The sequence below is a fragment of the Antechinus flavipes genome, chromosome 1 (assembly GCF_016432865.1).
Source record: "Antechinus flavipes isolate AdamAnt ecotype Samford, QLD, Australia chromosome 1, AdamAnt_v2, whole genome shotgun sequence".
Classification (NCBI taxonomy): Eukaryota; Metazoa; Chordata; class Mammalia; order Dasyuromorphia; family Dasyuridae; genus Antechinus; species Antechinus flavipes.
The window spans coordinates 421,289,323-421,295,169 of record NC_067398.1 but is presented as its reverse complement, the minus strand read 5'-3'; the positions used below and the strand labels follow the sequence as shown (position 1 = coordinate 421,295,169).

The window sequence follows — 5,847 nt, the reverse complement described above, 5'->3', positions numbered from 1 at the left end:
AGTAATGAAGCAAAATTAGTTGGAAAGAGGGAAGGAAATATTTCATCAGTCTTATTTAGTCTTATTCCCTTTATATTCACTCTACAAATAAGACAATTTATTACTTCATATTTTGACCTTGCTCCCTGTTGTGCTTTAACATTTTTCTCCATACGGTTCCCCAGTTCTAAAATAAAACCCCCCAACTCCAGTTTATGGTCATTAATATCACTTGATTTTTTCTACTCCTCCAATTTTTTTCACTTCATTACCACCAGTCTTATAAGAAACAATATTCCACTCCCTAAAACAATGTTATTTTTTAATTTTCCTATGAATAAAATCATTGTCTAATTTTTTTTTTAACAGTTTATTAAGGTATATAATATAGTTCCATGAAATTGTAAGATTGTGTAAAAGGAAGATGGTTTATGTATATGACATAAAATTGAGATTTAGTATATAATATATAGCATTATATCATATATAATATATATGCTTCTAAAATATAATTAAATTCTCAAGGAATACATGCTAAGAGTATATATTTTATTTGTTATTATTGTTCCCTTTTAGTTTTCTAACAATAGTTTAAAATGAAGTTTTCTTCTTTCATCTCCTCTCTTTACCTTCCCCTTTCACTTACTTTTCTCCTTCCCATTCCCCTTCTACTTCCCTACCAGGGAATTTGGGTACATTCAGATGTAGAATGTGGAATAGAGATTTCATGGTTTATACTCTTTATTTTGCAGATGAAAAAATGGGTACCTTATTTGAAGTTATCAGAAATAATTTCCTTAAGGTTATACAAGTAAGAATTAGCAAAATCAGGTTAAAAACCAATACCTGCTATTTCATGTTCTATCATGTAACCAAAGTAAAGAGTAAAATAAATAAAGTATTTAAATGTATATATATAGGGGTGTGTGTGTGTGTGTGTGTGTGTGTGTGTGTGTGTGTGTGTGTGTGTTTATGTGATCTAGCTTTCTATTTACCTATTTATCTCCTGGAATCTTAATTTCATTGTATCCTTCTTAAAGGTATCATGATGTACTAATTTACGAGGTCCCTTTTTACATTCCACATTGCCTTACATAATTCCTGTTACTTATTATACAAAAGATTAAAGATAATGTATCATAAAATAAATTCAATAGTTTAAAACTCACTAAGAATTTTTAGACACCCTATATATGTATTATGATTTCTTATTTTTAAATTACCATATGTTAGTTCATAAGTTGTTGTTATTTTTTATAGGCAATGTAGTATTTTTGAAAAAGTACTGGAATAGTATTCAGGAGATCTTTACATTCAAATTACGTATCGATCAATTATTGGTCGTGTAACCATGATTAATTCACTTACTTTCTTCATTTTCTTTACATATAAAAAGTAAATAATAAAACATGCAGTACCTAACTCATGGTAATCCAGGAACCTTCTTCTAAGGCATTAAATTCCCAAAAGATAATGGTAGTAAGAGTATCTTCATCAGGAATTCCCTATATCAGTAAAATTATGGATCTGATTTAAATGCTCTGCAAGTATTTGCAGTGGGGATTATATCTGTGATCTATATAATATTTAATTCGGCAAAAGCTTTAGGCAACAACCAGCCCAAAATATTTTGTCTAATATAAATGGAATATGACAGTTGCGAGAAAAGATATGTAAGAATTGTCAATATATGAGCTTTGGGGACCAGATAGAGGTAAGACAAAATAGCAATGAAAGCCAAAGGAATTTCTCTACAAGTCTGACCTTCCCTTGGTCTCAATAAGTCTAGAAGAACAATCAGAATTTAACATAGTCAAGATTATGAGTAGCCAGAACAGGTAGCGCAAAGAGAATAACATTTATTATTGTTGCTTATGATAAAATTACAGAATTCAATATTAGAGGGACCCCAATTTCATGTATTTAAAAGCAATCATTCTCTAAGTAATCCAGCCCCTCTACCTTTGTCATCCAGATCTATTTTTAGACGATTCTTTTAATTTAGTTAAATATTCTTAAATTAAACATAAATTAAAGGGACTTAATATCTATTGACAGATTCCACACATTGATCCCACTTCTTCATCTTAGGCCTAGAAAGAGTAAAAGTTAAACCATTTTGCATGTGGGGTCTTCAAATACTTCAAGATACCTAACACATCCCTTTCTCTAACTAATCTCAATCTAAGCATATTCTAGTTACTTTCAAAGATTAGCATATGACATGGGTGTAAGTCCCTGATTGATTTGGGCTACATTCCTCTAGAAAGTTGAAGAAAACATTGAAGTTGAAGTCTAAGAGAGGGCAGAATATAGTCATATGATTATTCTTTATTCTAAGAGGCTATACCTTTCTCAATATACCCCAATTTGCATTATCTTCTTTATATTACATTTCCTTTGAAGAAAACAGATTATAAAATTATTTAACCATATTTCCTCTGTTTTGTATTTTAAAGTTGATTTTTTTTTATGCTCAAAGTAAAAGATTTCACATTTTCTCTTATTTGATTTTTCAATTTTCTATAATTGTATCAGTGGTCTAATTGAGCAAGATTCTAAATGTCTAGATCTTATTTTGTCATCCAATGCATTAATCTAATAAATGAGTTATTAAAAGCTTACTATGTGTCAAACAATGTGCTAACATAAAATAGAAAAATAGTATGACCCTTTCTTTCAAGTAACTCAATTTTTTAATGATTCCAATTTAAATAGATATGATTATCCAGGATAAGAATTGCATTTCCACTTGTTTATTATATAGTAATGGTAATATACAAAGTTCTTTACTTCTCTCTCTCTCTCCACACATTCAAGTATTTAGAATGCCCAGATTTACATGGTAGTTTAAATATTACTTTAAACTGCTATTGCCTTGGCTACAAATTTGATTCCTTCAGTTTTTAGCAAACTGTGTGAAATATTCTTTCTTCTGATACATTTTAATCAACCTCTTCAATGATGGGTCCAGAACAAGTACCTCCAGATAGAGCAGCTTCATGCCCTGGCAACCCATCAGGTGTGTCTTCTGCCATACTCTCTGCACTAAGCTGCAGTGCAGCTTAGTGTTGATAGGGTCGCAGACCTTCTCCAGCCAGTTTATTATCTCATCACATTTGTTAAGAATCTTTTATTTGTCTTTATCACCAATTTTGCCCTGCAGTTTTTCATCCTTCCTACTAGCTTTCATGTTGAAAGCATCAGATTCAAGAGAATTCTTGGAAGCCACCTTATCTCTCTGCTTCTTATCCTCAGCCTTGTATTTCTCAGCCTGCTGGAGCATCTATTCAATGTCTTCTTTGGTCATATGACATTTGCCATTTGTGAAAGTGACCTTCTTTTTCTTTCCAGTGCTCTTATCCACAGAAGAAATATTGAGGATGCCATTTGCATCAATGTCAAATGTTACTTCGATCTGAGTAACATCTCTGGGTACTGGGAGGATTCCTGTTAAGCTCAAACTTACCAAGTTTCTTATTGGTCATTGGTTTGTCATTGGTCTTTCACCTTCATAAACCTGAATAAGCACAGCAGGCTGGTTATTAGAAAAGGGGTAAAGGTCTGTGTTTATTTGGTGGGAATGGCAGTATTACTTTTGGTGAGAACTCTCATACTCCTCCAGCAGTTTCAATTCCAAGGAAAAGAAGAGTCACATCCAACAGCGGAAAGTCTTGCACATTTTCACATTTTTCTCCACACAAAATGGCAGTTTGGACAGTTGTACCATAAGCAACAACCTGGTCAGAACTGCTGTTTTGGTTGAACTCCTTACCATTGAAGAAGTCTTGCAGAAGCTTTTGGATTTTGGGGATGCGAGTGGAATTACCCACTAGGATGAGGTCAGGAATCTGTTATTTATCTAGCTCAGCATCTCTTAAGGCCTTTTCCTTAAGAAACAGGTTCAGTGTGCCATGGAAGAGATCAGCATTCATCTCTTCAAACCAGGTTCAGGTGATTGATGGGTAGATATCAATGCCTTTGTGGAGGGAATCAATTTCAATACTGGCCTGGATACTGGAAGACAAGGTATGTTTGCACATTGACTATCAGTGAGGAGATGGTGAAAGGGCCTCTTGTTCTCAATGATATCTTTCTTGTGCTTTCACTTAAACTCACCAAAAAAATGGCTGATTATGCAGTTGTCAAAGTCCTCCTCACACAAGTGGGTAGCCCCAGCTGTGGATGTGGCCTCAAAAATGCCATCTTCCATGGTAAGAATAGAAACATCAAAAGTACCACCTCCAGGACCAAAGATCAACACATTTCTCTTGACAACAACCTTTTTGTCCAGCCATAAGCAATAGTAGCAACACTTGGCTCATTGATGATTCAGAGCTCATTGAAACCAGCAATGGTTCCAGTATCTTTTGTGACCTGACAATGGAAATTGAAATAAGGTAAGCTTCAGCAGTTTTGGTTAAGACATAGAAGATACTTCTTCAAGACAGAAACTTTTTGTCTCCCCTTTGTACTCCACTTGGGCCTTAGGCCTGCCTGCATCATTTACCTTTGTAAAAAGCCAATGTTTCATGTCTGACTCTACAACTGTATCATCACGTCTTCAACTAATCAGATGTTTGGCATTAAAAACTGTGTTGATGAGGTTCATTGCAACTTGATTCTTTGCATCATCACTAATTAATCATTCTCTGTTGGTGCAAGTGACATAGCTGGGGGTGGTTCTGTATCCTTGGGCATTACCATTGATCTCCATTTTCCCATGTTAGAAGATTTCCATACAGTAATAAGTGATTCCAAGATCACTGCCAACTGTGAGTTCCTTCAACATGGTTGCTGGGGAGATGGAAGGTTGTAGCTGACCCTTGTGGAGAAGGAAGGGATGCTACTGCCCGAGTATACCCAAGAGCTCACTTTTGAGAATGAAATGACAGTACCAAAAATATGGCTCAAATAGAGATTTGCTTTATAAAAGATAGGAAGGTCCAGTAATGTTTAGGCATGGAAAATAACAAAATAAATGGTAAAACACTAAAGACCTTGTGGAACAACCAAAAGCAGACAATTCACTATAAAGATGATAGTACGTACAAGAATTGTAGAGTAGGTGGTATCTGAAATTTACAAGTCAGTCTACAGCTGACAATGGATTTCTTGAACTCAGTGAGAATTTGAGGATGGATGATGAGAGTTGGATGGGGAAGATAAAGACATATGACAATTCTGAGTGGCAGGTTATGTTACTAATATATCTTTCAAACATGGCTGTAAATGGGCATACAAAAGTATATCTCTGGTTTCCCAGCCTTTGAGAGAGGATAAGTAGCTATTCCAGATAGTAACTACTATCCCTCCAAACTTTTTTTTAATCTAAAAATGTAATTAGCATGTCATTTACATCTTTATATAAGTAAATTATAGAAGTCATTCATTCAAGAATATTCCTTTACTACTATCATTTAATCAGTGTCAAAATCAAATTACATTGTTATCATCTACTTCACATCTTTTCTACTGGCACTAATACACAAAATGTATTTAATGCACCTTTTTCACAAAAGAAACCCTTTTCTTCTTTCAAAGCTTCAATCAGTTGAGAATGTTTTAAATGAAATTTGATTCAATTCATACCCATATTTTAGGTGAAATTTTAAAGCATTTTGCAAATACTGGAGGAAGTAATAGACAAATGGTATTGCCCTTTATTTTAATTGATGAAACTACTTAAGAGCAGAGACTTTAATTTACTGGTCTAAAGTTATCAATTAAAGACCAAGGCCAACATACAAAATTAAGTCTAATAAGTACAGATCTCATGCTTTTTGCACATAGTCATGGTTTCACACCAAATTTTCTAAGAAGGTTTTTGATAGATTTTGTTAGATCCCTAACAATTCTTTGCATTCT

The 5,847-nt window shown here is 33.8% G+C and overlaps 1 pseudogene; it reads right to left on the bottom strand.

The window, feature by feature from the left end:
* Positions 1-3,380: 3,380 nt before the first annotated feature.
* On the bottom strand, positions 3,381-4,747 carry LOC127546305 (heat shock cognate 71 kDa protein-like; annotated as a pseudogene).
* Positions 4,748-5,847: the final 1,100 nt, after the last annotated feature.